The sequence below is a fragment of the Salmo trutta genome, chromosome 9 (genome assembly GCF_901001165.1).
Source record: "Salmo trutta chromosome 9, fSalTru1.1, whole genome shotgun sequence".
Classification (NCBI taxonomy): Eukaryota; Metazoa; Chordata; class Actinopteri; order Salmoniformes; family Salmonidae; genus Salmo; species Salmo trutta.
The window spans coordinates 30,663,481-30,686,175 of record NC_042965.1 but is presented as its reverse complement, the minus strand read 5'-3'; positions in this window follow the sequence as shown (position 1 = coordinate 30,686,175).

Sequence of the window (22,695 nt, the reverse complement as noted above, 5' to 3'; positions counted from 1 at the left end):
GAGATGAGGTAGAGAAAAAGCAGTCCGATATGCTCTGGGTTGATATCGCACTGTGCAGACTGGCAGGTATTGACCGAGCTGAGGCTGGCTGGTGTCCGAGTTAACGGTGTAGACCTTATCTGACTAGTAGCTAGTTAGCTGGCTAGCTCCTGATGGGGGTTCCGGTTCAAAAGTATAAAAATAGCAGATTCGTACCACATTGGGTAAGGCGGGTTGCAGGAGAGTATATTCAGTCCAAAGATGGAAAGTGAGATTAAAATATATACGAAAAAAATGAGGAAATCAATATTTACAAGGGACAGGACAAGACAAAACACATGTCCGACTGCTACGCCATCTTGCATGTGACAGGGCATGCAAACTATCACAGATTACAAAGGGAAACCCTGCTGTGAGCTGTCAATTGAAGCGACTCTACCAAACGCGCTAAATATTTTCCATGTGCGCTTTGAGGCTAGCAACATTGAACTATGCATGAGAGCACCAGCTGTTCTGGACGACTGTGTGATTCCACTCTTTGTAGCCAATGTGAGTAAGGCCGCAGGACCAGATACAAGGCCGCAGGGCCAGACAGATCACCAGGACGCGTACTCAGAGCATGCGCTGACCAGCTGGCAAGTATCTGCACTGACAATTTCAATCTCTCCCTGACAGTCCCGGAAACTCTAGACCCACTCCAACTTGCATAATGCCCCAACAGATCAGCAGATGAAGCAATCTCTATTGCACTAAACACTGCCGTTTCCCACATGGACAAAAGAAACACTTAAATGAAAATGCTTTTCATTGACTACAGTTCAGCATTCAACAACATTGTGCCCTTCAAGCTCATCACTAAGCTAAGGACCCTGGGATTTAACACCACCCTCTGTAACTGGATTCTGGACTTCCAGGTGGTGAGGTTAGGCAACAACACATCCGCCACGCTGACCCTAAACAAGGGGGCCCCTCAGGGATCCGTGCTTAGTCCCCTCCTGTACTCCCTGTTCACCTTCAACTGTGTGCCCGCGCATGACTCCAACACCATCATTAAGTTTGCAGACGACACGACAGTGGTAGGCCTGATCACCAATGACGATAAGACAGCCTAAAGCGAGGAGGTCAGTGACCTGGCAGTGTGGTGCAAGGACAACAACCTTTCATTCAACGTCAGCAAGACAAACGAGCCGATCATGGCATACAGGACACGGAGGGCCGAGCACGCCCCCATTCCAATAGACAGGGCTGTTGTGGAGCAGGTCGAGAGCTTGAAGTTCCTCAGTGTCCATATCACTAAGGAACTATCATGATCCACACACATCAACACGGTCGTGAAGACGGCACGACAATGCTTCTTCCCGCTCAGGAGGCTGAAAAGATTCGGCAAGGCCCCGAGATTCTCAAACATTTCTACAGCTGCACCATTGAGATGTGGTGCCAGGACAACAACCTCTCCCTCAATGTGAGCAGACAAAGGAGCTGATTGTGGACTACAGGAAAAGGTGGGCTGAACAGGCCCCCATTAACATCGAAGGGGCTGTGGTGGAGCAGGTCGAGAGTTTCAAGTTCCTTGGTGTCCACATCACCAATGAACTATCCATGGTCCAAACACACCAAGCCAGTTGTGAAGAGGGCACGACAACACCTTTTCCCCCTCAGGAGACTAAAAAGATTTGGCATGGGTCCCCAGATCCTCAAAGTTCTACAGCTGCACCATCGAGAGCATTCTGACAGGTTGCATCACCGCCTGGTATGGCAACTGCTCGGCACCTGAAAAGATAGAACAATATTATGGCTGAACTCAAATGTGCTGATTGATAAAATACCTGTATTTATGGGAAAGATGTTTGAGAAGGGTATTTTGTTCTTAAATGATATTGTAAATTGTAATGGTAGAGTTATGTCCTTCATGGAGTTATCAGAATTGTACGGGAAGGTCTGCTCAATCCAAGAGTACAGCCAATTGATTACAGGATTGCCCCAAAAATGGAGGAGGTGGGTGGCAGCGGGAGTAGGTAGGGAACTGGTCTGTCTGCCCAATATAAAGGATCAAAATTGGTGGAGGAATAAAAATTGCATAAATAGGAAAGTATACCAGTTTCATTTGAGGACCATGATGTTGACAACTGTGCCATACAGATTGCAAAATAGTTGGGAAGAGATTTTTGATGTACCGACTCCATGGTACAGGGTGTATGAGCTGATATATAAAACAACGCAAGATTCAAGACTTTGTGCTTTTCAGCTAAAATTATTATATAGAATTCTTGCCACCAACAAAATGTTTAATATTTGGGGCATAAAATCATCGAAGCTCTGCAGATTTTGTTGTGAGGATACAGAATCAATAGACCATTCATTTTGGTATTGCCCTCAGGTAGCCTGTTTCTGGTCTCAGGTTCAGGAATGGCTGAAAATGCAAAGCATTGATCTAAAATTGACCCTAGAAATAGTACTGTTAGGAGATCTGGAGAGACCGGGTCAGTCAATTACTAATACTCTTAGTAAAAGTATTTATCTTCAACACGCAATCTGTAGATTCTATTCAATTTGATAGATTGAAATTGTACGTTAAACATCATAGCATAGTTGAAAGATATGTGTTGCGTAGAAACACAAAGTGGGTGGCCAGCAGAGATAGATGGGATGGGCTGAGGGTTGGTATGTGGAATTGGAGACAAGTGGGAGTGGAGTTGCTGTGTGTGAGAGAGAGAATGATGGTCAAAAGATAAAGGAGAAAAAAAGTCTAAATAAAACATAATAAAAGTACATTTGAAAGACACTAAGTGGTAGTGTTTTTACAACTAATGCCGGTTTGCCTGAGGCTGATGCCGTGCAGGTGTTTGTACACATGCATATACACACACTCTCATTCAAATAAACACATACAATAACACACACATACATGTAATAGTGCCAGACATGCACACAAACATATACAGTTGGCATTGCTGTTATGATTTTAGTTGTCCTTGATGTCCTTTGTTTTAAATGTATTATTTTCTTTTATTATTATTTTTGCATTGTTGTTTGCTGTTTTCTTCAGTTTTTTCCTTTTTTCTCTTTAGTTCATTCTCTTGGTTGTTGGTGCATTGGGGGGTTCTTGCGGGGTGGGAAATTATTTATTATTTTGGGGGGGGGGACTGTGGGATGGGTCTCAAATGGTTGAGGGACAGCTATTTGGGAACTGTGAAGGGATCTTAGAGGGTTCGGGTTCACGTTTTTTGGCCTGGTGGTAGATTTGTCAACGTGCCCTTGAGCAGGGCATTGACCCTGGATGCTTCTGTGTGTCGCTTTGAATGGGAATCTGTTGGATGACTGGTATGATGTAGTTGTTGAGCTGCTTCACTGCAAGTATATTGTATGTTTCGGATATTCAATAAAAAAATAACAAATAAATTGTAACTGCTCAGCATCTGACCGTAAAACGCTACAGAGAGTAAGGCGTTTGGCCCAGGACATTACTGGGGCCAAGCTCCCTGCCATCCAGGAACTCTATACCAGGCAGTGTCCGAGGAAGGCCCTAAAAATTGGCAGACTCCAGCCACCCAAGTCATAGACTGTTCTCTCTGCTACCGTACGGCAAGCAGTACCGATGCACCAAGTCTGGAACCAACAGGACCCTGAACAACTTCTACCACCAAGCTAGTTAAATAGTTAACCAATAGCTACACGGGAATATCTGCATTGACCCTTTTTGCAACTCTTTTGACTCATCACAAACGCTGCTGTTACTTTTTATTTACTATCCCATTGCCTAGTCACTTTATCCCAACCTACAGTATAAGTAAATATCTACCTCAATTATCTCGTACCCCTGCACATTGAGTCAGAACTGGTACCCTGTGTATATAGCCAAGTTATCATTACTCATTGTGTATTTATTTTTGTATTTATAAACTGGGTGTTTTTTTTCTTACGCTCAACGCAACGCCTGGATACAGCCATTAGCCGTGGTATATTGGCCATATACCACACCCCCTCAGAACTTATTGCTTAATTATTTCTCATGTTATTATTTGTCTACTTTTCAAGTTTTCAACTATCAATGGATTGCTGGGAATGGCCTGTAAGTAAGCATTTCACTGTTAGTCTCCACCTGTTGTTTACGAAGCATGTGACAAATACAATTTGATTTGTAGTAGATGTTTTCAAATGCTGAAAAAACAAAACATTTTGAAAACATGGCTGGTTTGATAATGGTGTTCCTTTGAAATTCATATATACAGTATACTGATGTGGCACTTGGATGAAAGGTTATGTAGACAACTGGTGGAGTTCAACTTCTCATGTGGATTCATTCGCTTGCTAATTGGTGAAATTCTAAACCTGCAACAGGTCACACAGTTAATGAGATTCAATGGCCTTATGCTGCAAAGTGAGGAAGGGTATGAACATATGAAACTTAAGGTTAATTAACACAGAATGCACTTATAGAAGTGGATGGCTTTTTTCATGAACTTCATCTTTTCTGAACTTATGGGCCCTGGTTGAAAGTAATGCACGATATAGGGAATAAGATGCCATTTGAGAAGCATCCCAAATCTGTCCCCTTGCAGGCACCATCTGCATTGGGGTAGATTGAATGAGAAAATCAGTCTGTTGGAAGGAACATATTTGTATTCTTTATTTGCCTCAATGATGACAGCAACATCAACATGTATTCATTTCAGTCCTCCCTCTGTGGCCTTTTCTTCTAATAGAATCTGTGTGAATGACAATGTGTCTGGATGTTCCTCTATTCATATCTCATTCACACTGCTGCACAAAGCCTCTCACTCTATGCATAATTTCCCTACGCCCACAGATGATGTATTGCTAAAAAAGAATCTGGAAATGATCGACACTTACATGCAGCAGATCACTTGATATATGCAAAGGAATTGCTCATCTGACATTATGATAAAGGTAAGGGGGCGAAAGATTTTCACCTGCTTCGATCTTTTCTTGATTGTTCATTTCAGGTTAGTTAATAAACCACCTGCGCACACAGCGGAAGCTGGGGGTTGGTGACAGGCAGGCAGAGAGGCTAAATCAGAATAGATCCCAAATGGCACCTTGTTTCTTATGTAGTCCTCTTCGTTTGACCAGGGCCCATACAGTATAGTGCACTATGTAGGGTATAGGTTGCCATTTGGGACTCCATATCCCACTGTCTTCTTAATCAGAACAGAGGCATCAGGGATGACAGTCAAGAGCAGGGTTCCCCAACTGGCGGCGCATGGTTGATTTGATTTGGCCCCCCAAGTTTCCTGAGCAAAAAAAAGTGTATTTTTATTTTTTATTGTTGGACATAAGACTGTAAAAACACCAGCAAATCAGCTCCAATTTATTTTAATTGTGGAAATCTGTTCCAAAGTATTCCCACACAGAAGAGATATACACTGAGTGTTCAAAACATTAGTAACACCTTCCTAATATTGAGTTGCACCCCCTTTTGCCCTCAGAACAGCCTCATTTAATTGAGGTATGGATTTTACAAGGTGTCGACAGATGTGTCAAGTTGGCAGGATGTCTTTTGGGGTGTGGATCATTCTTAATACACATGGGAAACTGTTGAGCATGAAAAACCCAGCAGCGTTGCAGTTCTTGACACACTCAAACCAGTGCGCCTGGCACCTACTACCATACCCCGTTCAAAGGTACTTAAATATTTTCTTGCCCATTCACCCTCTGAATGGCTCACAATCTGTCTCAATTGTCAATCCATTTCTCAAGGATCCATGTCTCAATTCTTCTTTAACCTGTCTCCTCCCCTTCATCTACACTGATTTGAATTGGATTTAACAAGTGACATCAATAATGGATCATAGCTTTCACCTGGATTCATGGTGGTGGCAGCATCATGCTGTGGGGATGTTTTTCAGCGGCAGTGACTGGGAGGCTAGTCAGGATCGAGGGAAAGATGAACAGAGCAAAGTACAGAGAGATCCTTCATGAAAACCAGCTCTAGAGCGCTAAGGCCCTTAAACTTGGGGCGACGGTTCACCTTCCAACAGGACAACGGCCCTAAGCACACAGCCAAAACAACGCAGGAGGGGCTTCGGGGCAAGTCTCTGAATGTTCTTGGGTGGCCCAGCCAGAGTCCGAACCCAATCAAACATCTCTGGAGAGATCTGAAAATAGCTGTGCAATGACGCTCTGCATCCAACCTGACAGAGCTCGAGATGATCTACAAAGAAAAATGGGAGAAACTCCCCAAATGCAAGTTTCCCAAGCTTGTAGCATCATACCAAAGAAGACTCTAGGCTTTAATCGTTGCCAAAGGTTCTTCAACAAAGTACTGAGTAAAGGGTCTGATTACTTATGTAAATGTGATATTTCATGGTTTTGTTTTTAATACATTTGCAAAAATTTCCAATATTTTTTTTTTGCTTTGTCTTTATAGGGTGTTGTGTGTAGATTGAGGGGGGGGGAAACAATTTAATACATTTTAGAATTAGGTTGTAGCTTAAAACCTGTTGGGGCTAGGAGGTAGCCTTAATCCCCCAGTTGGGATTGCTAGCAAGGCGGGAAATTGAAAACATCAAAAATCTAATAATTTCAATTTCTCAAACAATCAACTATTTTACACCATTTAAAAGATAAACATCTCCTTAATCTAACCACATTGTTCGATTTTCAAAGAGGCTTTACGGCAAAAGCATAAAGTTAGATTACGTTAGGACAGTACATAGCCAAAAAAGTACAAACATCCATTTTCAATTCAAGGACAGGCGTCACCAAAAGCAGAAATCCAGCTAAAATTATGCACTAACCTTTGACAATCTTCCTCAGATGACACTCCTAGGACATTATGTTATACAATACATTCATTTTTGTTCCATCAAGTTCATATTTATATCCAAAAACAGCATTTTACAGTGGCAGAATTTTTTTTCTCCCTCAAATGCTTCCGGTAAATCAGGTTACAATTTACAAAAGTACTATTCGAAAACATTGGTAAATTATAATATTGTCATTCAAAGAATTATAGATTAATATCTCGTAAATGCTACCGCATTGCCAGATTTCAAAATAACTTTACTGGGAAATCACACTTTGCAATAAACGGGGTCCTATGCTAAGAACATGCTAAGAACAATAGGCTAGGATATACAGGTTAGCACCATCTAATTTCAAAAATACTATTGTTAATAATCCCTTACCTTTGATTATCTCCATCAGAAGGCACTTCCAGGAATCCCAGGTCCACAACAAATGTGGTTTCTTTTGACAAAGTTCATAATTTATGTCCAAATAACTCCAAGTTTTTCCATGTTGTTAGGCTTCGGTAGACTCCTCAAAAGTAGGGCGGGGGGGGGAAAGTCACGACGAAAAGTTTAAAAAAATTATCTATTTAAGTTCGTTCAAACATGTCAAACGTTGTTTAGCATCAATCTTTAGGGCAATTTTTAACGTGAAACATCAGTAATGTTTCAACCCGACCTCTCCTGTGTCTCCTATGTCTTGAAAACCGTTTTTGATAAATGTCTCGCCTCACATGCATGCGCAGGTGCGCACAATAATGAAGTGACGACATCCCAGGGACGTCAACTTATCTTCCTTGTCATCCGGTCTCTGTTCATCATAGACGCTTCAAACAACTTTATAAAGATCGTTGACATCTAGTGGAAGCCGTAGGAAGTGCGAAATGAATCCTTTGTCACTGTGTGATCTATTAGCAATGATTCGAATATAGTACAGCCACAAAATTCTAATTTCCTGCTTGTATTTTTCTCAGGTTTTTGCCTGCCATATGAGTTTTGTTCTACTTATAGACACCATTCAAACAGTTTTAGAAAATTCAGTGTTTTCTATCCAAATCTGTTAATAATATGCATATCCTAGCTTCTGAGTTGGTGTAGGAGGCAGTTAAAAATGGGCACATGTTTTTTTCAAAATTCATCAATACTGCCCCCTAGCCCCAACAGGTTTAACAAAATGTGAAAATGGTTAAAGGGTCTGAGTACTGTATGTATGTATGTATGTATGTATGTATGTATGTATGTATGTATGTATGTATGTATGTATGTATGTATGTATGTATGTATGTATGTATGTATGTCACTGTATGAAGATGAGGTATATGGCAGGCTTATTTGTCAGAGTATTTTGATGTGCATGCAACAGGCTCTGATTGTGTTATTCACTTTGTTTCATCGTGTTTGCCCCACTCCACTACAACCCCGTCATGAGTCAAAATGCCAATGATCTTTAGCCTACATCCACAATATGGTGGCCATGTGTAAGAGCAAATATCATACTCTCTAAAGTTTCAAGGGGGGAGAATAGTAAACTCTGCTCTAATGATCAGAGAATACTGTTTATCAAACTCAAATCACATTTTATTTGTCACATGCTTCGTAAACAACAGATGTAGGCTAACAATAAAATGCTTATTTACAGGCCCTTCCCAACAATGCAGAGAGAAAGAAAATAAGAGAAATAATAGAAAAGTAATAACACATAATAATAAAAGTTATAATAAATACACACTGAATAATGATAACTTGGCTATATACACGTGGAACCAGTACCGAGTTGATGTGCAGGGGTATGAGGTAGATATGTACATATAACTAGGAATAAAGTGACTAGGCAACAGGATAGATACTAAACAGTAGCAGCAGTGTATGTGATGAGTAAAAAAAGTTTGTGCAAAAAGGGTCATTTCAGATAGTCTGGGTAGCTATTTGGTTAACTATTTAACAAACTATTTAGCAGTCTTACAATATGACTTGGGGGTAGAAGCTGTTCAGGGTCCTGTTGGTTCCAGACTTGGTGCATCGGTACCACTTGCCGTGTGGTAGCAGAGAGAATTGTCTATGACTTGGGTGGCCTTCCTCTGACACAACCTGGTATAGAGGTCCTGGTATAAAGGTCCTGGAAGGCAGGGAGCTCGGCCATACGCACTGCCTTCTGTAGTGCCTTGTGGTCGAATGCCAAGCCTTTTCGATACCAAGCGGTGATGCAGCCAGTCAAGATGGTGCAGCTGTAGAACTCTGAGGATCTGAGGGCCCATGCCAAATCTTTTCTGCCTCTTGAGGGGAAGAGGCGTTGACGTGCCCTCTTCATGACTGTGTGGTGTGTCTGGACCATGATAGATACGTAGTGATGTGGACACCGAAGAACTTGAAGCTCTCGACCTTCTGTTTCCTGTCGTCCACGATCACCTCTTTTATCTTGCTGATGTAGAGGTTGTTCTCCTGTCACCACACTGCCATGTCTCTGACCGCCTCCCTATAGGCGGTCTCATCGTCGTCGGTTATCAGGCCTACCACCGTTGTGTCATCAAACACTGAGCTGTAGTCAATGAACAACATTCTCACATAGGTGTTCCTCTTGTCCAGGTGGGAGAGGACAGTGTGGAGTGCAATAGAGATTGCATCATGTGTGGATCTTTTGGGGTTGTATGCGAATTAGAGTGGGTCTAGGGTGTCTGGGATGATGGTGTTGATGTGACCCATGAACAGGCTTTCAAAGCATTTCATGGCTACAGATGTGAGTGGCGTTCTTGGGCACAGGGAGAATGATGGTTGCTTGAAACATATAGGTATTATAGACTGGGTCAGGGAGAGAATGTCAGTGAAGGCACTTACCAGCTGGTCAGCACATGCACTATGTGCATGTCCTGGTAATCCGTCAAGCACTGCTGCCTTGTGAATGTTAACCTGTTTAAAGGTGTTACTCACATCGGTTTATTTTTATTTATTTTTATTTAACCTTTTTATTTAACAAGTCCGTTAAGAACTAATTCTTATTTACAATGACGGCCTATCTCGGCCAAACCCAGAAGACGCTGGGCCAATTGTGCGCCGCCCTATGGGACTCCAAATCACAGCCGGGTGTGATGCAGCCTGGATTCGAACCAGGGACTGCAGTGACGCCTCTTGCACTGAGATGCAGTACCTTAGACCACTGCACCAGTTGTTGAAGAGAGCATGATCACACATCGTTCGGAACAGCTGGTGCTCTCATGCTTAGTTCAGTGTTGTTTGCCTCAAAGCAAACATAGAAGGTATTTAGCTAGTCTAGTAGACTCGCATCACTGGGCAGTTCGCTGATGGGTTTCCCTTTGTAATTTGTGATAGTTTGCAAGTCCTGCCAAAGCCGCCAAGCATCAGAGCCGGCGTAGTAGCATTCGATCTTAGTCCTGTATTGATGCTTTGCCAATTTTAGGGGTCATCGGAGATTGTAGTGAGATTTCCTTGAAAGTAGCAGCTCTAGCCTTTAGCTCAGTGCAGATGTTGCCTGTAATCCTTGGCTTTTGGTTGGGATATGTACATATGGTCACTGTGGGGAGAACGTTATCAATGCACTTATTAATGAAGCCGATGTGCTAAACTCCTCAGATATTCTCCTCAAATATACTTTTGGCATACTTATCTCCTGAAGAAAAATTTGACATTATTGCACTGCTTTTAGAATATCAGTTTTTTTTCTAAGATGTGCCAACTCATACAAATCTACTAGAGCATGACATTGACGTTGGGGACTCTCTCTCCTGAAAAGAGAGAGAAGCTCCGCAGTGAGGTGGAATTCATGCTTGAGCACAGCATTGCACAACATGGCAACAGCCCGTGGTGTTCTCCCTGTATATTAGTACCTAAGGCGGATGGGTTTCTGTGGTTTTGTTACGATTTTCGGAAACTCAATGCTGTTACTAAGTCGGACTCGTACCCTTTGCATAGGGTTGACGATTTTGTGGAAAGTGTTGGCGCTGCTAAGTACGTTAGCAAGTTCGGTCTGCTGAAGGGATATTGGCAGGTCCCTATAACTGAGTGCGCAAAAGAGTTGTCTGCTTTCGTCACTGCTGATGGTTTGTTTTCCTACCTTCATCTCCCGTACGGGTTATGAAATGCCGGAACAACACTTCAAACGCTCATGCATATCATGCTATGTGGCCTGGAAAATGCTGAGACATATTTAGAGGACGTGGTCGTATTTAGCACCACCGGGCCCCAACACTTTCAGGATTTTAGGAGTCTGTGCGAGCATTTCTTAGCTGCCAACATGACAGTTAACCTGTCAAAGAGTGAAATTGCCCGAGCAACAGTGAAATATCTCGGGAAGGTGGTGGGGCAAGGGAAAGTCCGACCGGTCCTGGCAATAATGGAGGTCATCAATAACCTTCCAGTGCCAGCTTCTCACCAGGAACTGTGCCGATTCCTGGGAATGGCTGGCTACTCTGAAAGAACTTTGCCCAGGTTGTTGCGCCACTTACAGATTTGACCAGTCTGAAAGTAATTTTCTGTTGGAGCCCTGACTGTCAGGAGGCTTTTGAGGAGACAAAGACACTTTTTGATCTCTGCACTGGTGCTAGCTGCTCCGGATTTTGGTTGTCCATTTGCTTTGTCCACCGATGCAAGCGATGCAGGGGCTGTGCTCCTACAGAAAGAAGCTAACAATGTTGAGCACCCTGTGGGGTACTTTTCGAAGAAATTGGCCTCTTATTAAAACACTACTCGACGATCGAGAAGGAGAAGCTCGCTTTAGTACTGGCTCTTCAGCCCTTCAAGGTTTATAGTGACTTCGGAAAGTATTCAGACCCCTTGACTTTTCCCACATTTTCTTACGCTACAGCTTTATTCTAAAATTGATTAAATTGTTTTTTTCCCTCCTCAATCTACTCACAATGGCAAAGCAAAAACCATTTATCAATTTTAGCTAAAAAAAATAGAAATAGAAACATCACATTTACATAAGTATTCAGACCCTTTACTCAGTATTTTCTTGAAGCACCTTTGGCAGCGACTACAGCATCGAGTGTTATTGGGTATAATGCTACAAGCTTGGCACACCTGTATTTGGGGAGTTTCTCCCATTGTTCTCTACAGATCCTCTCAAGTGCTGTCCGGTTGGATGGGGAGTGTTGCTGTACAGCTATTTTTGGGTTCTCTCCAGAGATGTTCGATCAGGTTCAAATCCGGGCTCTGGCTGGGCCACTCAAGGACATTCAGAGACTTGTCCAAAAGCAACTCCTGCATTGTCTTGGCTGTGTGCTTTGGGTCGTTGTCCTGTTGGAAGGTGAACCTTCACCCCAGTCTGAGGTCCTGACCGGTCTGGAGCAGGTTTTCATCAAGGATCTCTCTGTTCTTTGCTCCGTTCATCTTTTCCTCAGTCCTGACTAGTCTCCCAGTCCCTGCCATGCTGCCACCATCATGCTTCGCCGTAGGGATGGTGCCAGGTGTTCTCCAGACATGACGCTTGGCATTCAGGACAAAGAGTTAAATCTTGGTTTCATCAGACCAGAGAATCTTGTTTCTCATGGTCTGAGAGTCTTTTAGGTGCCTTTTGGCAAACTCCAAGCAGGATGTCATGTGCCTTTTACTGAGGAGTGGCTTCCGTCTGGCCACTCTACCATAAAGGCCTGATTGGTGGAGTGCTGCAGAGATGGTTGTACTTTTGGAAGGTTCTCCCATCTCAAGAGAGGAACTCTATAGCTCTGTCGGTTTCTTGGTCACCTCCCTGACCGAGGCCTTTCTCCCCCGATTGCTCAGTTTGGCCAGGCGGCCAGCTTTAGGAAGAGTCTTGGTGGTTCCAAACTTTTTCCATTTAAGAATGATGGAGGCCACTGTGTTCTTGGGGACCTTCAATGCTGCAGAAATGTTTTGGTACCCATCCCCAGATCTGTGCCTCAACACAATTCTGTCTCTGAGCTTTACGACAATTCTTTCGACCTCATGGCTTCGTTTTTGCTCTGACATGCACTGTCAACTGTGGGACCTTATATAGACAGGTGTGTGCCTTTCCAAATCATGTCCAATCAATTGAATATACCACAGGTGGACTCCAATCAAGTTGTAGAAACATCTCAAGGATGATCAATGAAAACAGGATGCAACTGAGCTTAATTTCGAGTCTCATAGCGAAGGGTCTGAATACTCATGTAAATAAGGTATTTCTGATTAGACATTTTTGCACATTTATTAAAAATATGAAACTGTTTTTGCTTTGTCATTATGGGTATTGTGTGTAGCTTGCTGAGGATTAAAAAAAAATCAATTTTAGAATAAGGCTTTAACGTAACAAAATTTGGAAAAAGTCAATGGATATGAATACTTTCCAAAGTTACTGTATGTATCGGTCTTTACCCCTATGGTGGTCTATACCAATCATAACCCTCTTGTTTCCTGCAAGAGACGAATTCCACAAACCGCCGACTCTTTCGCTGGAGTCTCATATTGCAGTTTTCCTTGAAATCAGACATGTCTGTGGTAAGCACAACTTGGTTGCTGATTGTCATTCAAGGGTGGGCAGTCTTTAAGTGGCTCTTGGCTCACAATTTATTTTGACTGCACATTTTGCTGTTTTGGAGAAGAGTTTTGTTTTGCTTGGGTTCGATCCAAGGGGATAAGAGTTGTAGAAACGTACGTTTTATGTTTTACGAAGTGTGTATGTGTGTGTGTGTGTGTGTGTGTGTGTGTGTGTGTGTGTGTGTGTGTATATATATATATATATATATATATATATATATATATATATACATATATACACACACACACACACACACACTTCAAAAAGATGTAAAAAAAAATAAGCTGCCTAAAACTCAGACGTTTTGAGAAACGGGTAAAATCATGTACGTTTTAAATATATATATATATATATATATATATATACAGCACCAGTCAAAAGTTTGGACACACCTAATTATTCCAGGGTTTTTCTTTATTTTTACTATTTTCTACGTTGTAGAATAATTGTGAAGACACAACAACTATGAAATAACACATGTAGTAACCAAAAAAGTGTTTATATTTGAGATTCTTCAAAGTAACCACCCTTTGCCTTGATGACAGCTTTGCACACGCTTGGCATTCTCTCAACCAGCTTCATGAGGTAGTCACCTGGAATGTATTTCAATTAACATGTGTGCCTTGTTAAAAGTAAATGTGTGGAATTTGTTTCCTTCTTAATGCGTTTGAGCCAATCAGTTGTGTTGTGACAAGGTAGGGGTGGTAAACAGAAGATAGCCCTATTTGCTAAAAGACCAAGTCCATATTATGGTAAGAACAGCTCAAATAAGCAAAGAGAAACGACAGTCCATCATTACTTTAATCCATCACAAATCAGCCATTTCCAGCTACAATAGTCATTTACAACATTAACAATGTCTATACTGTATTTCTGATCAATTTGATGTTATTTTAATGGACAAAAAAATGTGCTTTTCTTTCAAAAACCAGGACATTTCTAAGTGACCCAAAACTTTTGAATTGTTTTTGTGCGTCTCTGAGTGATGTTCAATTGATTCCCTGGGTCATTTCACGTTTTCATGTGTATCTGAGTTATTAGCTGTTAAGCAGGCAGAAATCTGGCCGGTATGACGTAGCCCTGTGATAAAGTCGATCTCACTACACTGGAAGTTAATAGGAATATGACTTTTAGATCTCAAAAACATCTATCGTACATGTCAGATTTCAATACTGGCCGATGTCATAACTCGGGAGGATGTCTTTTCTCAAATGAGCCATTGATCATATTTTAGCGATATTCCTACCTCGAGAAAAATGTGTAATTTAACGGAGGGTGTAGTACATTTGTCCTATTTGTCTGCCTCTTTAGTCCAGGGTGCATTGCATGGTGCCATTGCCAGAGATATTATGGAAAGGATTTAGGAATCCAATGAATGAACATATAACGCCCCACCCATCAGACTGTCAACCAATCGCGTTCATGCTGCGGTTGCTAAAATAATCATCACGCAATCCCATCTCAAAGTCAGTGTGTATGTCGAGTAACATGTCTATTTTCCTCGAAAGTACGTAATGTCACGATTCCAAAACTATGCGACACTACAGATGGCAAGTTAATTATCTCACAATATTTGTAATGTTGTACTTCTTGTTGACAAAATTCGTGCTAATGTTGGGTTTTTGAGCTTTCGCACAATAGACTCCCATTCACTCCTTGAAGGAGAGCGCCTTTTTCCCCCAGAATCCCCCAGAATGCACCGCGCAGTACATTGACGCAACGTTTCTCATCTCAAAAGTATATATGCCATTGTCAGACTCCACTCTGTGAGGCACATCGATCTGCTGGTTGAACATGGGGAGATTGAAGACTCCTAAATTGATAGCGCAGTTTGTTTAGGCTATTTTACAGCTAACCAGCTACTTTACATGCTGATATTGTTTTCGGGATTATTGTATAGCTAGCTAGCCAGCCCATAGAGAGAGCATTGTATTGTGGATTTTGTAGTCGACTATTATATGGCCAAAATGAACAAATCTTTTTTTTCACATATTAGTGTTATTTAACACAGTAAATTAAAGGAATGAGTGTTTTTGGCTGGATTTTTCCTTTAAGAGTGGCTGGCCCTGTGCTCCAGTTGTCATGAGAGATGTGAAGGGTTAACAACTTTAGTTGGCGCTAAGGCTCAGCCGGTGATTGTTATTCACAGTAATTGACCGTTAATTAACATAAACACATTTAGCGTCTCCCGGCTTCCACGCATATTCTACAAGCCACTGATGCAGACCTTTGGAACATCTACATTTGAAAAATTCTAATAAATCCATGTAATGTAGCAGACCTTCACAATAAATCCATTATTTATTTTAGACCGGTATAAAGAAGCATGATATGAAGAAAATGTAGTCTATTTCAGAAGAACAGAATAAGATACTCTTTGTCCTCATGTTAGGTCCTGATCTGGCTATACCAAATGGCTGTGGGCTACACTAGTTCATTTAGAAGACAAGATTTGCTTAGAATTCTGTGGCATTATTTTATAGTATGAAGAATACAATTGAACAAAGCTGAATAAAATAGAAAGGATATTTTCTCCATATTGAAGATATTAGTAGAACAGTCCACATTAACTTTTCGTCAGCCAGCAAGATGAGTAGGCCTAACGAACACCAATAGCCTATGTCAATCTACTATCCCCCATAGTACAAAATTCGACCTATTCTGTGTGAGAAATAAATATTCCAAACATAGATGCGATAGATCCCAAATTAATACAACCACTAGCATCACCAAAAACTTTTTTACGCAATGTGGCTGACGCAACAAATCAGAACTTTTAGCTTAAAATGTTGATAAACTATTAGGCTATTTCTTCACATTATAAGCGCAGAAATGCGCACACGGCAGTTGGCTATAAGCGCGAATGTTCCATTAGTGAAAAACACTGTTATCAAAAGTGACTGCAAATGCAATTATGCATGCAATGCTTTTATTATAAAGGTGCATTTTTATGGTGAAAATGTTCTTCCCCAAACTTGAAACTCATGCGCCGCTTATGTATGCCAGTTAGGCTCTACACCGCTTATGAAGAGGATTAATGTGCTTAATTTTAAGAAATGATTTAGCCACTTTAGTTGTGATACAAACCTTATCAAAACATATAGGGCTATGGGCTAGGCTACATGAGGTGTGCGACTATAATTTGAAAATGTTGCAAAAAAAGGCTTTGGTTCTTATGCTGGGTATCATTCACAAGTGATAATATATAATTCACCAGTGATAGGCTGATTTTGTCACCCATCAGACTATTCTTGATTTAATCTTGTCTTTACATACACTAAATTATGTATATATATATATATATATACTGCTCAAAAAAATAAAGGGAACACTTAAACAACACAATGTAACTCCAAGTCAATCACACTTCTGTGAAATCAAACTGTCCACTTAGGAAGCAACACTGATTGACAATACATTTCACATGCTATTGTGCAAATGGAATAGACAACAGATGGAAATTATAGGCAATTAGCAAGACACCCCCAATAAAGGAGTGGTTCTGCAGGTGGTGACCATAGACCACTTCTCAGTTCCTATGCTTCCTGGCTGATGTTTTGGTCACTTTTGAATGCTGGCGGTGCTTTCACTCTAGTGGTAGCATGAGACGGAGTCTACAACCCACACAAGTGGCTCAGGTAGTGCAGCTCATCCAGGATGGCACATCAATGCGAGCTGTGGCAAGAAGGTTTGCTGTGTCTGTCAGCGTAGTGTCCAGAGCATGGAGGCGCTACCAGGAGACAGGCCAGTACATCAGGAGACGTGGAGGAGGCCGTAGGAGGGCAACAACCCAGCAGCAGGACCGCTACCTCCGCCTTTGTGCAAGGAGGAGCAGGAGGAGCACTGCCAAAGCCCTGCAAAATGACCTCCAGCAGGCCACAAATGTGCATGTGTCTGCTCAAACGGTCAGAAACAGACTCCATGAGGGCCCGACGTCCACAGTTGGGGGTTGTGCTTACAGCCCAACACCGTGCAGGACGTTTGGCATTTGCCAGAGAACACCAAGATAGGCAAATTCGCCACTGGCGCCCTGTGCTCTTCACAGATGAAAGCAGGTTCACACTGAGCACATGTGACAGACGTGACAGAGTCTGGAGACGCCGTGGAGAACGTTCTGCTGCCTGCAACATCCTCCAGCATGACCGGTTTGGCGGTGGGTCAGTCTTGGTGTGGGGTGGCATTTCTTTGGGGGGCCGCACAGCCCTCCATGTGCTCGCCAGAGGTAGCCTGACTGCCATTAGGTACCGAGATGAGATCCTCAGACCCCTTGTGAGACCATATGCTGGTGCGGTTGGCCCTGGGTTCCTCCTAATGCAAGACAATGCTAGACCTCATGTGGCTGGAGTGTGTCAGCAGTTCCTGCAAGAGGAAGGCATTGATGCTATGGACTGGCCCGCCCGTTCCCCAGACCTGAATCCAATTGAGCACATCTGGGACATCATGTCTCGCTCCATCCACCAATGCCACGTTGCACCACAGACTGTCCAGGAGTTGGCGGATGCTTTAGTCCAGGTCTGGGAGGAGATCCCTCAGGAGACCATCCGCCACCTCATCAGGAGCATGCCCAGGCGTTGTAGGGAGGTCATACAGGCACGTGGAGGCCACACACACTACTGAGCCTCATTTTGACTTGTTTTAAGGACATTACATCAAAGTTGGATCAGCCTGTAGTGTGGTTTTCCACTTTAATTTTGAGTGTGACTCCAAATCCAGACCTCCATGGGTTGATAAATTGGATTTCCATTGATTATTTTTGTGTGATTTTGTTGTCAGCACATTCAACTATGTAAAGAAAAAAGTATTTAATAAGATTATTTCATTCATTCAGATCTAGGATGTGTTATTTTAGTGTTCCTTTTATTTTTTTGAGCAGTGTATATATGTGACATTTTTTTTTTTTTAGAAAGGACCATTATCATGCACCTGTCTCGAAACAGGGGCAGCGGGAAAAATACATGTCATCTATGCACTTAAATAGCGAATGGAGGACGCTTTTCCAGTGGTTCATTTTAATGCCAGCCAGGTAGGCTATACTCCTGTTGTAAATATAAGCAATGTGTTTAATATTAGAAAAGTTGAGAAATAAATATAGTAGGCCTAGCCTATAGAATGCTGATGGGATCCTCCTCTTTTTAGAGGCCATCACATTTTCTTGCGCAATTGCATAGCCTATAGAAATGTTGTGCAACATGAGCTCATGGGCTCTCATGAAGTGTTTGATTAGATTATTTTTTTTTATCACATTTGCATTAATATTAGAGGGACAATAGAGTGCTGAGTACCAGACAGTTAGCAAGTTTGTTAGGCTACTAATGACCATCAGCAGCATCAGAGCTTGGAGAAGCCCAATTACCGTGACTAAACGGTCATGTGGAATTTGACTGCCTTCGTGACCGCCGATGTGGCCAGTAATACGGTCACTGCAACAGCCCTATTTGGCACTCCCTATTTGATTTCTAAAAAAAAAAACAATCCTTTATCTGATATTCCTTCTTTTCGTTTTGCTCCACGTTTTGGTTTGGTGTGGGTTTTTTCTTTTATTTGCCTCGTTGGGCAAATTTTTGGGCGCTCATGATGTGTCTCTTTTAGGTTCCAGTTGTTTCAGAACCCCTCCTAGAACCCCACCTGCTTTGTTTTGGTTGTTGTCAGTGACTCTGTTAGTTCCCCCTTCTGTTAAAGCGACAAGTTTTATTTATTATTTGCTAGGGAACGTAACAATGCCATCGGATGAATCCCGGAACATATTCCAGTTTGTGCTAGCGAAACAGTCCTGTAGCATAGCATCCACTTCATCGGACCACTTCCCTATTGGCCGCATTACTTGAACTTCCTGTTTTGAGTTTTTGCTTATTAACAGGAATCAGGAGGATAGAGTTACTGTCAGATTTGCCAAATGGAGGGCGATGTAAAGCTTTGTATGCGTTTCTATGTGTGGGGTAAAGGTGATCTGGAGTTTTTTTCACCTCTAGTTGCACAGGGGACATGCTTATCTTGAGGTATTCTAACTCAGGCGAGCAGAACCCCGAGACTTGATTAGAGTTTGTGCATCAGCTGTTGTTAATGAAGAGACACACACCTCCTCCTTGAGCTTACCCGAAGCTGCCTTTCTGTCCTAGATGTATATTATCCATGTCCTTGTTCAGCCTCGACACTGAGAAACATTCTCAAACAGAACTTGTCCAGTTTGATTGCCAGTGATTGTTCTTTCGCCATTAGAACAGAGGTTAGAGGCAGTTTATTTACTCGCCCCCGTAGTTTCGTCAGGGTACCCGTAGTTTCGTCAGGGTACCCGTACGTCGGCCTTTGTATTGCCGTCTCTTTCTCTTTAGAGTGTCGGAAATTAGGGCCTGGTCCGGGGTGAGCAGTATGTCCTGCGCCGCCGACTCGTTGAAGTAGGAATTTTCATCCAAATCGAGGTTAGTGATCGCTGTTCTGATGTCCAGAAGCTCTTTTCGGTTATAGGAAATGATGGCGGAAACATTATGAACAAAAAAGTTAAGATAAGGGAGAAAAAAAATGCAGAATTAGTCAGGAGCCCGTAGCTATTCATTCCAGTGCCAACTGAACACACAGGTTTGGATTCTTTAACTTACTGCCTGTGTCTAGTTCTACTGTCATAGAAATCACTGAGAAAAGAGAAAACCAAAACCATACCACTTGTAATGTTACAAGAGTAGTTAATGTCTTTCATTTTAAGAGCATAGATGTTTGTAGCCTCCAGGCAAACTTTACTTTAATGAAGAAGAGGATGGAGTCTGGCTCAACAAATACTCCTGTGGGTATCTGTGTTTACACATAGTTATTGGCTGAACAACAACTGTGTGAGTCAATTCAGGTGTCATGGTATATGTTTCAAGCTTGGCAACAGTTTTTTATTTTACAGTTTCATATTGGTGTTCACAGTTCTGCAGGGTTCAAAAGTTTAAGTTGATCTATTTATGATACAAAAACCAGTGCAGCTGGTACACAATGCTCATTTTTGTATTTGCCATAGATGGCCTTGGCTTGAAAGCATAAACTGAGTGTCCACATACATACATCTAGAGCTTTATAAATGTGTGACAACTTATATGCTTCTCTTTGTCTCAGTTTGGGGCCAATTGACACAAGATCTCTCTCTCTCTCTCTCTCTCTCTCTCTCTCTCTCTCTCTCTCTCTCTCTCTCTCTCTCTCTCTCTCTCTCTCTCTCTCTCTCTCTCTCTCTCTCTCTCTCTCTCTCTCTCTCTCTCTCTCTCTCTCTCTCTCTCTCTCTGAGCAGACAGGGAGGTTGTGTTTCATCAACAGGATGTGAGAAAAGGAGTAAGAGGGAGAAAGAGTACTGCCAGAGTACCATGAGATAACATGTCAATGAAAAACACTTTTTTAGTGCCTTTATAGTCAACAACACTATACCCAGTGGTGTAAAGTACTACTTAAGTAGTTTTTGGGGGTATCTGTACTTTACTTGGCTTTTTATATTTTTTCTAACATATACTTCACTACATTCCTAAAGAAAATAATGTACTTTTTACTCCATACATTTTCCTTGACACCCAAAAGTACTTGTTACATTTTGACAGGAAAATGGTCCAATTCACACACTTATCAAGAGAATATCTCTGGTCATCCCTACTGACTCTGATCTGGTGGACTCACTAATCACAAATGCTTTGTTTGTAAAGTATGTCGAAGTGTGCCCCTGGCTATCCGCCAATAAATAAAAATACATAATTGTGCCATCTGGTTTGCTTAATATAAGGAATTTGAAATGGTTAATACTTGTACTTTTTACTTTTGATACTTAAGAACATTTTAACAATTACATTTTCTTTTGATACTAAAGTATATTTAAAACCAAATACTTTTAGACTTTTACTCAAGTAGTATTTTACTGGCTGACTTTCACTTTTACTTGAGTCACTTTTACTCAAGTATGACAATTGAGTACTTTTTCCACCACTGACTATACCCAAGTTCATGCTATCTCCAATGCAGCACTCCACACAGGCACCACCATATGTAGTAAATCAGTGAATCAGCACCCATGCACTTTTTCTATTGAGGTCACTTTCATGAGGAAAACCTTATGTCCTGACCCAGCTCAGCTTCCTCGGCAGCTGAAATTACCTAGGTGAGGGAGTGACTCCTGGCCAGATCTTAGGTGATTGATTCTCCTATGAAAAAGGGGGCCAGATTGTGATAGATGGGCAGGTCCCAAAGCCATTTCTAAGCTGCCTCCACCAGCTGTGCTACCTATGGTAATAATGGACTCCATAGGATACCGGATGCAGCGCTGCAATCTTTCTTTTAAATACACAAAAAGTCGTCATGTTTTTGCCAAAGTCAACATTTGAAATCCTGTCCTTGGGTAGACGTTAATGAAAATAATTAATCATAATTCAATCGAATCAATTTGTTTTTTGGGGGGCAGTAGAAAGGTACTTTTCTCTTCCAGCTAATTTAGGAGAGGGTTCTAACTGCTGAATTCATGGAGAGGAAGGTGTAATACATGGCCACAAGTAAAATGCATAGACCTATTCCAAGGTCACAGGGTTATTAGTAGTTCAATGAGTCCGTGGACAACTTCATTAATATAGAGGCATAACATCACAATTGAAAAATGAAGAATGTTCCCTCGGCATAACCTTTTTATGAAGATTTTTATTTTACTTTCCAGGAAAAATAAATTACATTTTACAAAATAAATGACTTCAAAATGATTCAAAAAAAGTTTTTTATTGCAACAACCAAAAAAATATACTAATAAATAATTCGAACTAGTCTGAGTATATAGTAGACTGTGTTGCCATTGTTAAATTGAGATTACTCTATTTTCATTTCCGATTATTTTTTCTACTGTACTCGTTCCAAGTAGTGCATAGTGTAGCCTTGTTTTTTTATGGCTGAGTGCATTGAGATGTTACAGTTATTTATTTAATTACATTTTTTTAACTGCCTGAGAGGTAGAAAAATAGGCCTGTCTTCTAAACATCTTATCTCCCACAGCATACGAGGAGAGAGAGAGAGAAGCCTTGTGAAGCTCCAGGAGGATGTCTTGTTTTAATTGCTTCTTTAAGCCTGAGCAGTTACACAGAGGGAGACCGTGCATCTGTGAAAGACCATGGAAACCTCAATGGGGGCCCTCTCAAAACACTCATCAGGAACTTGTTCATATGTGCAGAGTTACTTCACAACACAGCAGGACTCCAGGGTGCTGTCTCTCACAAACATTGTGTTGAGACGCTGCTTAAATGTCTTAACAAGTTTGTAGCTAGATACATCCTGATGAGTACTACTGTGTACTTACAGCATTTTGTACATGATGTTACTTAGGCTGGCTGAAATGTAACTGAGGAATTTGGCCAGCAGCATACCACTCTGCATCCCACTGCTGGCTTACTAAGGAGGGTTGGTCCTGGTCAGTCCCTGGATGGGAGACCAGATGCTGCTGGAATTGGTGTTGGAGGGCCAGTTGGAGGCACTCTTTCCTCTTTTCTA